Source organism: Xenopus laevis, chromosome 1L (assembly GCF_017654675.1).
Source record: "Xenopus laevis strain J_2021 chromosome 1L, Xenopus_laevis_v10.1, whole genome shotgun sequence".
In the NCBI taxonomy this organism is placed as follows: domain Eukaryota; kingdom Metazoa; phylum Chordata; class Amphibia; order Anura; family Pipidae; genus Xenopus; species Xenopus laevis.
Genome location: NC_054371.1, coordinates 97242088 through 97255189, shown reverse-complemented (window position 1 = coordinate 97255189; position 13102 = coordinate 97242088). Strand labels below are relative to the sequence as shown.

General features: G+C 39.5%; 1 long non-coding RNA gene across 1 annotated transcript; it reads right to left on the bottom strand.

The window, feature by feature from the left end:
- Positions 1–8062: 8062 nt before the first annotated feature.
- LOC121403741 lies at positions 8063–12895 on the bottom strand. Its single transcript, XR_005967464.1, has 3 exons — positions 12521–12895; positions 10370–10408; positions 8063–10110 (listed from the first exon to the last, which is right to left on the bottom strand). It is a non-coding gene; the product is annotated as an uncharacterized LOC121403741 (long non-coding RNA).
- Between the last annotated feature and the right edge of the window lie 207 nt (positions 12896–13102).

Below are 13102 nucleotides of genomic sequence, written 5' to 3'. Positions count from 1 at the left end.
TAGTACCAATTCTAGTAATACAACTAATGATGCATGGTTCATGGTTCATACAAGAAATTCAAAACAGACTAGAACATGTAAGAATTAACAAAGGTCCGGGGCCAGATGGTATTCATCCCAGGGTAATTAGCGAGCTTAGCTCTGTGGTTGGCAAACCTCTTTATTTAATTTTTCAGGATTCATTGAGATCTGGCATAGTGCCGAGAGACTGGCGAATTGCTAATGTGGTGCCTCTATTCAAAAAAGGATCCCGTTCTCAGCCTCAAAACTATAGGCCAGTTAGTCTGACGTCAGTGGTAGGAAAGCTTTTCAAAGGGTTAATAAAGGATAAGATACTGGACTTCATAGCAAATCATAATACTATGAGTTTGTGCCAGCATGGTTTTATGCGTAATAGATCTTGCCAGACTAACTTAATTTCTTTTTATGAGAAGGTAAGTAGAGACCTCGATTCTGGGATGGCAGTGGATGTGATTTACTTAGACTTTGCTAAAGCATTTTATACAGTGCTACACAAAAGATTACTGGTTAAATTGAGGAATGTTGGCCTGGAACATAGTATTTGTACCTGGATAGAGAACTGGCTAAAAGATAGACTACAAAGAGTGGTGGTAAATGGAACATTTTCTAATCGGACCAGTGTTGTTAGTGGAGAACCGCAGGGCTCTGTACAATGTCCCTTGCTTTTCAACTTGTTTATTAATGACCTGGAGGTGGGCATTGAAAGTACTGTTTCTATTTTTGCAGATGATACTAAATTGTGCAAAACTATAGGTTCCATGCAGGATGCTGCCACTTTGCAGAGTGATTTGTCTAAATTGGAAAACTGGGCAGTAAACTGGAAAATGAGATTCAATGTTGATAAATGCAAGGTTATGCACTTTGGCAAAAATAATATAAATGCAAGTTATGGCAGTGCGTTGGGAGTTTCCTTAAATGAGAAGGATCTAGGGGTCTTTGTAGATAACACGTTGTCTAATTCTGGGCAGTGTCATTCTGTGGCTACTAAAGCAAATAAAGTTCTGTCTTGCATAAAAAAGGCATTAACTCAAGGGATGAAAACATAATTATGCCTCTTTATCGGTCCCTGGTAAGGCTAATCTGGAGCATGCAGTGCAGTTTTGGACTCCAGTCCTTAAGAGGGATATAAATGAGCTGGAGAGAGTGCAGAGAGGGATGGAAGACTTAAATTATGAGGGTAGACTGTCAAGTTTGGGGTTGTTTTCTCTGGAAAAATGGCGCTTGCGAGGGGATATGATTACACTTTACAAGTACATTATTGGACATTATAGACAAATAGCAGGGGACCTTTTTACCCATAAAGTGGATCACTGTACCAGAGGCCACCCCTTTAGACTAGAAGAAAAGAACTTTCATTTGAAGCAACGTAGGTGGTTCTTCACAGTCAGGACAGTGAGGTTGTGGAATGCACTGCCAGTTGATGTTGTGATGGCTGATTTAGTTAATGCCTTTAAGAATGGCTTGGATGATTTTTTGGACAGACATAATATCAAAGGCTATTGTGATACTAAGCTCTATAGTTAGTATAGGTATGGGTATATAGAATTTAATTAAAAGTAGGGAGGGGTGTGTGTATGGATGCTGGGTTTTCATTTGGAGGGGTTGAACTTGATGGATTTTGTCTTTTTTCAACCCAATTTAACTATGTAACTATGTAACTTCTGAGAAAGTTGACAGGGCAGTGCATTTTATTTGGCATTACAAACAGCTTTCAATACTACACCTTCAACATGTTTTTCATCAAGGACAAACAACAGGAACACTTGGAAAATCCCTGTGTCAAAATGCAATTTTAGTCTATGGGAAAGCTTTCTGGTTAACATTAGCTGTAACTTCTGAGAATGTTTGCAGGGATGTGAATTCTATATAGCATTACAAGCAGCTTCCAACACCTCACCTTTAACAAGTTTTTCATCAAGGACAAACAACAGGAACACTTGCAAAATCAACGTGTCATAATGCATTGCTAGGAGAACATTCTGGTTAACATCAGCATTAACTTCTGAGAAAGTTGGCAGGGTTGTGAATTTCATATATCATTATAAACAGCTTCCAACATTACACTTTCAACAAGTTTTTCTTCAAGTACAAATAACAGAAACACTTGCAAAAGCACTGTGTCATAATGCTTTGCTAAGAGCAGATTCTGGTTAACATTAGCATTAACTTCTGAGAAAGTAGGCAGGGCTGTGCATTCTATATTGCATAACACACAGCTTCCAATACTACACCTTCAAGTTTTTCATTAAGGACAAAAAAAAAGGAACACTTGTAAAATGAATGTGTCATAATGCATTGCAAGGATCACATACTGGTTAACATTAGTTGTAACTTCTGAGAAAGTTGGCAGGGCTGTGCATTCTAGATGGCATTGCAAGCAGTTTCTAACACTACACCTTCAACAAGTATATTTATCAAGGACAAACAACAGGAACATATGCAAAATCAATATGTCGTCATGTAATGTTAGTCTATGGTAATGCATTCTGGTTAACATTAGCAGTGACTTCTGAGAAAGTTGGCAGGTCTGTGAATTCTATATGGCATTAGAACCAGCTTCCAACACTACACATTCAACAAGGAAAACAGACTAATACTAACTTAACATATAATTCTCAACTAAGTAAAGTAAATATAAAAAGTAAAAGTAGTAACCTCTGCTGTATGCTGGCAAATGCACGGAGTTTGTCAGGTTAAATGGGAGACCTGGAATTAATTGCATGCTCTAAAAATTATGATATAATTGGTATCACTGAGACCTGGTGGGGTGAAACATGTCACTGGACTGTGAATTAAATGGTTAAACCCTTTTAAGGAGGGACAGAGGGATTACAAAGGGTGTTTGTATGTAAAACCTGAATTAAAGCCAAAGCCACGCTTTGCTTTTCCTGTTGTACATTAAACAGACTTCTAGCAGTTGGTGGGGAAATGAAAGCATTACATTAGGCTGCATCTACACTCTTTTTCTATGTCCCTCTAGCCATTCTCTGTTTATCAGTGGCCATTATTTACACTTACCTATGAAGCAATAATTTTACACACACACTTTCCAACTCTCTCTCACACATACGCACTCCCTCTCTCACACACACTCCCTCTCTCACACACACACACTCCCTCTCACGCACACACACTCCCTTTCACACACACACACACACTCCCTCTCTCTCTCACACACACACTCACACACTCCCTCCCTCTCTCTCACACACACACACACACACACACTCTCTCACACACACACTCTGTCTCTAACACACACTCCTCTCACACACACACTCCCTCTCTCACACATACTCCCTCTCTCACACACTCCTCTCTCACACACACGCCCTCTCTCTCTCTCTCACACACACACACACACATACATACATACACTCCCTCTTTCACACACACACTCCTTCTATCATACACACACACACACTCCCTCTCTCACACATACACACACACCAGGGGTGTGCATACTTTTTGCAACGAGGTGCAAATGTGTGGGAGCCGATCATTCAGCCTGACATTCTTTGAACCATTAACATAATTTAACTCATTTAAACAAGGAATCACATAGCCGTAGCAGTAATATTTGGGCGCATTAGTGAAATGATCTGCCACTTGGTCTATACTGCTGCCTGTGTGCTGAAGGTGTTAGCAATAGACACGTATTGGCACGTAGTGACGTGCCGCTCTCCCATACTTCTTTAGTTTACTGTACTGGCACGTCAGTATGTCTATTGACACCTTCAGCCCTAAAGAAGTATGTGAAAGCTGTGCATGTCTATTGCTAACACCTTCAGCACAGAGGCAGCAGTATAGACCAAGTGGCAGATCATTTCACCAAGTGGCAGATCATTTTAACGTGCCCAAATATTCCTGCTATGGCTAGACGATTCCTGATTCCACTGTGCTGGCGGGCTTCATTATTATTAATTTCATTATGGAGGCTGAGGGCCGGTGTAAATTTGAAAATGGGCCACATTTGGCCCCCGGGCCTGACTTTGGACATGCCTGACACACACACACTCCCTCTCATAACATATGGAAATACTTAAAATGAGGGTATGTAAAATGAAGGCTTCGCTATATGTATCCATTTGTAACTAGAACTCTAGAGGAAATAACATTCTACAAACCATTGGCTAGTAATCGTGCTAAGAAAGCAGAAAATATCAAGTGCTGTCCTGGCAAACAATGAGTTTGTTTCACTAATAGAATGGCAATGCTATAATGTGCAACAATTACTACTTTATATATTTATAGAAAAGCTGTTGTCAGGTTTGTATGGAAACCAAAATATGGGTACAAGTAATTTGTGTAATATGTTTTCTTCCTTGCCTCCCCCCTGGAAAATTTTCTGCGGACGCCCATGCCCGGATAGAGAACTGGCTAAAAGATAGTCTACAAAGAGTGGTGGTAAATGGAACATTTTCTAATTGGACCAGGGTTGTTAGTGTAGTACCGCCGCAGGGCTATATAGTAGGTCCCTTGCTTTTCAACTTATTTATTAAAGGAGAAGTAAACTTTTAAAATAAAAACCCTTTTTTTTTAATCACCACAAGCAATTGTATAGGCTATGATACATCAATACATAATTGGGGGTATCTTTTATCCGCAGATCAGATCGCACTTTGCAGCGCCTCTCTCTGAAAGGCGCCATATTTGAAAAATTTCTGGCAGAGCTTCAGCCCCTCCCGCAACTGCAGCAGGCACACGTCACAGAAGGCAGGGAGCAGATGCGCGTCTCTGCTCCCTGCACAGGTGCGCGCTGACTCTGTGATAGGAGCGCGCACCTCCTCCAAGTCGGGTGTGCGCTCACTCTGTGATACGAGCGCGCACCTCCTGAAGTCTCGCGCACCTCCTCCTCAAAGTCTCGGCTGGCTGCACGGCGCGCACCTTCTCCTTAGGTCTGCAAACAGCGCATTGGAACCTGTGTAGGAGCCTATTTTATGACAGACAGCGGCCACATTTACTTTATTAAAAGGAGCCAAAGGGATATACTTGGTAAACCTTGTATTTTGTTAATTGTGCTTGATTAACTTTTATTAAATGTGCACTTACATTTCAAAAAACAAAGTTGTGGGTAGTTTTTTTGGGGGGGCATGGCTATTTATATATATTTATATATATATATATATATATATTATATATATATATTTATATATATATATATATATTTATATATATATATATTTATATATATATTTATATATATATATTTATATATATATTTATATATATATAGAAACGAGAAAAATTGGTAGCGCACTCCAAGGACTTGTATATGATTCTTTATTCTTTATGGCATAATGATCGACGTTTCGGCTCCCCTCTAGAGCCTTTTTCAAGATAAAAAAGCCATTAATTGCACACACATAAATAACCCCCACAATTATAACCACTCCCTGGAGTGCGCTACCAATTTTTCTCGTTTCTGCATTTTCAATCCCAGGAGCAGCACCCGGGCGGATGATTAAGGAGTTAATTGGAGGAGTGCGGATCTGTTTGGTTGGTATATATATATATGTGTATATATATATGTATATATATATGTATATATATATATATATATGTATATATGTATATATATATGTATATATATATATATATATGTATATATATATATATATATGTATATATATATATATATATGTATATATATATATATATGTATATATATATATATATATATGTATATATATATATATGTATATATATGTATGTATATATATATATGTATGTATATATATATGTATGTAATATTATATATATATATATATATATATATATATATGTATATGTATATGTATATATATATATATATATATATATATATATATATATATATATATATATATATATATATATATATATAACCACATGGTTTGAACTGAATATTCTGACCGATATGTTCCCAAAGTGAGGAAAGGCCCCCTATAAAGGCTCATTGTTGTACAGGGTTCAGTAGCTTTTTAGTGACAGTGCTATGTGCAGTTGGATCGTTTTAGCCTGAGGCCAGTCGTTATTATTTTCATAGCATTTAAACATCAGAGAAAGTCTCTCAAAATGTTTATCAGTGTTCCCCAGAGGGGGTTTCCAGTTTTTATCCAGAGAAGCACGTGCCAAGACAATCACTTGTGTATATTGCAGGCAGTTTTACCATAACGCCACTTTCATGGTGATTATGCTGGTGGAACCCAGGGTTAACAACATCCTGATCCGTTGCTAACCTGTGGCCATATAGCTGAACATTGAACTAAATGTGTGATACCTATAAACCGACAGACCGTACGGGACCTTCCTGGAATGTCACAGGGACACTCGCATATTAAAAATTATCCGTAATAATAATTCCAAAATATTTTCTAATTAGTGATAATATATATATATATATATATATTTTTTAATTAATTCCCTTTATAGATTGCTTGCACTTGCATTTTCATTTGTTTAACTGAGTTGTTGAACTATAACTCACTGCACAGTCAAGTTGCAATTTTTTTTTTGAGGTTTTCAACAATATGGGGCAGATTCAAGTTCAACAATTCAATTAAACAAATGAAGATGTAAGTGCAAGCAATCTATAAAGGGAATTAATTTTTAATATGCGAGTGTCCCTGTGACATTCCAGGAAGGTCCCGTACGGTCTGTCGGTTCATAGGTATCACACATTTAGTTCAATGTTCAGCTATATGGCCACAGGTTAGCAACGGATCAGGATGTTGTTAACCCTGGGTTCCAACAGCATAATCACCATGAAAGTGGCGCTATGGTAAAACTGTCTGCAAATACATTGAGTGAATAAAAATCGTTCGAACGGTAAAATCCTTTGAATCGAATGATTCGAAGGATTTTAATCGATCGATAAAAGGATTTTTATTAGATCATAAAAAAACTTAGAAAAGTGCTGGGGAAGGTCCCCATAGGCTAACATTGAACCTCGGTCGGTTTAAACTGCCAAAGTATGTAAAAGTTTTCTTTAAAGAGACAGTACTTCGACTATCGAATGGTCGAATAATCGAAAGATTTTTAGTTAGAATCGAAGGTCGTAGTAGCCTATTCGATGGACGAAGTACCCATAAAATACTTCGAAATTCAACGTTTTTTTCATTCGAATCCTTCACTCGAGCTTAGTAAATGTGCCCCTATGTGTTTTGGCTAGTTTGTTCCCTTTTCTTAGCCATGCATTTCTCCGTACTTGCCTACGCTGTTCCATGTGCCTGCACTAAAATCTAGAGCTTTGGCCTCAGTGCGGGCAGATGCAGCTGGTCCGAAATTTTTTTAAAGCAGGCTTTTTTTGTGCAAACCTACACTCTATTGCAGGTGCATGCACTGAGGCTAAAGCTATAATTTTTAGTGCAGGCACATGGAGAATTGTAGGGAAGAGGATCCTAACGGAAAATTGCAGGGCTAAGAAAAGGGAAAAAAATACTCTGTGTGCACAGGGCCTCACTCTGGAGTCACAATTAGGACACTTTATTACTACACTGACAGGACTGTAATCCACCTGTTACTGTGCACACAGAGCAGATTTTAAACCAGAAAACACCAAACTGTTTTTTTTACATTTATATATAAATTAAAAATGTTTTAACTGTGCCCTGGAGTTACTGTTTCCCAAACGCTCATATATATCTGTAACCTTGTTATGAGCTAAGGGGGCCCAGTCTGAAGGCCAGTTAGGGGGAGATTTGGGGTGAGTGCTTATTTGTGCCCCTGGAACTATAGCAGGGTGACTGTTACCCCAATGTTTCTATATATCTGTAACCTTGTTATGAGCTAAGGGGGCCCAGTCTGAAGGTCAGTTAGGGGGAGATTTGGGGTGAGTGTTTATTTGTACCCTGGGTACCCCTGGAACTATAGCAGGGTGACACCCCAGTGTTTCTATATATCTGTAACCTTGTTATGAGCTAAGGGGGCCCAGTCTGAAGGTCAGTTAGGGGGAGATTAGGGGTGAGTGCTTATTTGTACCCTGGGTACCCCTGGAACTATAGCAGAGTTACTGTTACCCAAATGCTCATTTTTTTTTTAAATATATATTTTCTTAAAAATTTCCAATAAAAATCTGTTTTATTAATATTAAAAATGTTCCATTCATTTACGACATATTACTAATGGTAAATTATATCATACAGTGTGGTCAGAGATACTATTGATATTTACAATGCCCAATGCATTGCTTTAGTATGATGTAGAAACTGATATTCTGAGACATTTTCTTATTGGTTTTAATTTTTATTGGTTGGTGTTTTAGGGTAGAACTCCACAACACATCTGGAGCCGACACATCGCATGCACTGTGTTATTCCTAAGGCAGTGGCACACGAAGCTACAGGGGGAGATTAGTCGCCTAGCGACAAATTGCTTTTTCTTCGGGCGACTAATCCCCCTGAACTGCCACCCGCCGGCTAAAGTGTAAATCGCCTGCGGGGTGGCACTTGGAAAACAAAGTTGTCTCATGAGGAAACTTTGGGCGACTTCAGAAACTGAAATGTTCTGAGTGCCATCCCGCAGGTGATTAATACTTTAGCCGGCGAGGAAGCAGTTCAGATGAGATTAGTCGCCTGAAGAAAAAGCAATTTGTCGCTGGGCGACTAATCTCCCCCTGTAGCTTTGTGTGCCACTGCCCTAAAGGTGGTGGCAGACGCGAGATTTTATTTATTCTGGGCTGAAGAGGTGGGTGCCTGAACCCTGGCAGCAGTGGCAGGAGCCCCTCAGGACCTGTGGCCCCCACAGGGCAGTCCCACGAGGGTGTTATTTATGCCACTGACCAGACTCCAGCAAGTTAGTTGATTCTGGGCCTGCTTTCATGCACATGCCAATAATCAGTCCTGTCTGGCAGTAGCCTAAGGGCAGAGACACACGTGGAGATTTGGGGAGATTAGTCACCCTATCGACAAATTGTTTTTTCTACGGGCGAATAATCTCCACGAACTGCCTCCCCGCCAGCTAAAGTGAAAATCGCCTGTGGGATGACACTCGGAACACTTCCGTTTCCAAAGTCGACTGAAGTTTCCTAGTGAGGCAACTTCGGAAAACTAAGGGTAAGGGCACATGGGCAAATTCGAGGAGATTTAGTTGCCGAATCGAAGCACCGTGAGTGCATTAGCGCAGGTGATTCTTCATTCAAGCATACGGAAGGGAGTTCGGGGGAGTTTGTCGCCACACAGAAGAGGTGATTAGTCGACAGGCAACTAAATCTCCCGAATCTGCTCTTCTGACCCAACCCGAAACGTACTGCCAGACTGGACTGATTATCGGCATGTGTATGAAAGCCCAGTGACAAATCTTCTTTGGATCTCCTCTAAAATTTCGGATTAGATCTGTAAAGCTACAAATGTATTGTTATTCCTACTTTGTATTACTCATCTTTATATCTGGACCCTCTCTTATTCATATTCCAGTCACTTATTCAAACTAATGCATGGTTGCTAGGGTAATTTGGAGCCTATCAAACAGATTGCTGAAACTGCAAACTGGAGAGCTTCTGAATAAAAAGCTAAATAACTAAAAAACCATAAATAATAAAAGTCAAAAACCAATTGCAAATCTTCTCTGAATTTCACACTCTACGTTATACTACGAGGAATCACAGTGCTGGGGAGGCTGCCTGAGGACGTGGCTTTGGACAAGTTGCGGCAGAGATTGACTGTGCCCCTTTGGAGAGATCCCATGATCCTGGACTGTTGCAGAAGATTCTTGGCTCGGCGGAGCAATGTGGCTGTATCTATAGCCGTCTTTGGGGTAACTACCCGCTCCCAAGTACAGAGTCTCAGCAGGAGCCTCTAACCCGGGCTCCCTCGGCCGCTCGTAGTATTCTGGGGACTGGTTGTTCAAGTAGTTATTTTGAGAATACTCTTCGCAGGGTGGGAATTTGGGCTCGATGTAGCAGGAGTTTTATTAACAACAAACTTGTGGCCATTAATTACCCCAGAGCCCGGGGTCATCAGTGGGGAATTTCTGCCAGAGGGACAACAGGCACAGGGTGCTACCTTTCCTTAGAATTAACAGCAGATAGTATTTGCATGATGGGGCTGAGAGTCTGACAGCTGAAGTGCAAGCAGTTACTCAAGTGTCTGTGTAAGTAATCCATTCTGCCTGTAATATACAATAGCCATGTTATACACATGCAGGGCTGCTTACATATACAGTTGTGTCACTGATCATCTAAAGGGGAACTGCATTTTATATCTTGTAAATCTGACACCAGCCCAGAAATTATTTTTTATTTTTTTGTTGCACTTGCACAAATTAATGGCCGAGGGAGCCAGGGTTAGAGGCTCCTGATGAGACTCTGTACTTGGGATCGGGTAGTTACCCCAAAGACGGCTATAGATACAGCCACAGTATTACTTACCAGCTGTTTTGAAAAATTCTCCTTAGGAAAAATAAAGACCTAGGAGGGAAGTAAGATTTAAAGTGAGTATGGTTCAAATAAATAATTACAAAAGAATTAGGCATACAACACAAAGCAAAACGTCATGATATACACAAAGTAATATTACATATGGTTCCTTTCTACAAAGGCCAACACATTATAAGCAGTATTGCACCGAAAAAAAATCTCTTTGTGCAGTTGCAGGCAGGTGGAGAATGCATGCAAATAAACACCACATGTAACAATTTTCAACAACTTAAAAATATTACTACAGGTATGGGACCTGTTATCCAGAATGCTTGGGACCTGGGGGTTTCTGGATAATGGATCTTTCCGTAATTTGGGTCTTAATGCTTAAGTCTACTAGAAAATCATATAAACATTAAATAAACCCAATAGGCTGGTTTTGCCTCCAATAAGGATTAATTATATCTTAGTTGGGATCAAGTATAAGCTACTGTTTTATAACTACACAGAAAAAGGAATTCTTTTTGAAAAATGTGGATCATTTGATTAAAATGGAGTCTATGGGAGACAGCCATTCCATAATTCGGAGCTTTGTAGATATTGAGTTTCCGGATACGGGATTCTATACCTGTACACTAATCATGCCCAATATATTTTAGCATTGACAGGGATGCCTTCTGGTTGTCACTAGGCAATAGACCACGATGATGGCCTGAAAATGCACAGATATTCACTAATAACACACAAAGAATAGCTTCAGCCATAACAGTTTTTTCTGTGATTATATTTTATTTACAGGTGCGTTTCAGGTATTAATGCCGCCCCCACCTACCCCGACACAATTGCCAATCATACACTGTTGGACAATAGAATATGCAGCACTTGTCACTGTCTACAATGCTATGCCTGAGGTTACTGCTAGACAGGGATTATCTGCATGCATATGAAATAAGGTAGACAGTAAACTGATTTGCTGGTGTCTGCTCCAGTTTGTGTCTGCATTGTGAGGCACTTTGGTTGCCCTGGTGCAGAAAAAAAGTGTTTTTTGCGCAAATAATATTTGGTAATGTACAACTGTATATAAAGTAAGGAAAAATGAAGTCACTTCCTTGGAAAAAAATCACAAAGTCACTGGTCTGGGTTGTGCTGCATCTTAGCAGTATTTCCCTTCTGCCTCCCTAGACGTGTGCAATATATTCAATTTATTTTATAAATGAAGTACTAAAAGTTTGTATACAAAAAAGGGATAACTGTGAAATGTTTGGATGGTGGTACCATGGATCCATGAACTAGTAATCTTTTTATTGTGTATTACAAAAAAAGGTGCAATGTATGAAGGCCTAGTCCCCAAGTCTAGCACATTGTCATCTCATAAACTTGAATGCCATAACAGATTCTGATTCTCGCTAATTTTACTTCCCCTTTGCCCTTCTAACAGAATAGTAAGCCAGATAACCAGCATCACTATCAATTACATGCACAAATCCCTGAACCTTTACTATAATTTACAAATGCCACAACATACTGCTAATCTGATTCTAACATGTTCAAATTAAACTCTACCCTAAATGATTAGTAAGCTAGTTCCCCAGTATCACTAACAATTTCTTGCATTAGTCCCTGAACATTCAATATAATGTACAACTCCCAGAACAGGCTGCCATTCTGATTCTAACAGATTAAAATCCCCATCTGCCATTCTTACTGATAATAAATCAACCCCCCAAGCCTCATCAACAATCTCTTGCACAACCGACCCCACCCCAAAACCCTCACAACTCCCAGTACAGGCTGGCAATTTGATGCCCAAACAAAATTGTTATATAAATCACTCTATGCAACCTCATGCTACTATAACAATTACACAAACATTCACACAAATATATAAAGGACATCACACAAACGAAACTCTGAATGAGCTACTTAGACTCTTCTAGTTAATCTATGTCAGTGTGCATAAATGAGAAAAAAAATGAAATAGCTTTGCACATAAAATGATCAGTAAATAAGACAAAGGGACACATGAACGAGTTAATCAAAAAACTCAGTAAACAGTTAAACATAAATCAGATTTATTCTTTACATAACTAGAGGGCAGATCAGGCATAACAATCAATAGCATTTTAAAATATATTATAAATTGAGAAAAGGCTGTTAATTTACCTATAGTGCATTAGCAGTATCAGAGAAGTCTTCCAGCTCTTCCTCCCAGTGCTGCTGTGATCTGGAATGAACCAGAACGAGCAGGGAGTGCATGTGAGGAGAAAAAAAAAAAGCTGCTCGTGCACACACTGGCTCTGCCTTCCTCCCAGCTATGACACAGCATGCAAATGATCTCTCCGACTAGTCAGAGAGATAAGGAGAGCTCAGCAAGCTTAGGGGTGGGGCTTCACCCTGCACCAGGAAGAAGGGGAAAGAAGCTGCTGACAACGCTGGAACCAGAGCAGACTTGCAGCAGGGACTAAGGTACATTAATCTGGGGGGCTGTTTAGAGTAAATTTATAGACAGAAAAAAAAAACGTTTACTTATTCTTTAATGACCTGGAGGTGGGCATTGAAAGTACGGTTTCTATTTTTGCAGATGATACTAAATTGTACAGAACTATAGGTTCCATGCAGGATGCTGCAACTTTGCAGAACAATTTGTCTAAGCTGGGAAACTGGGCAGCAAACTAGAAAATGAGGTTCAATGTTGACTTTGGCAAAAATAATATTAATGCAAGATATACACTAAATGGTAATGTG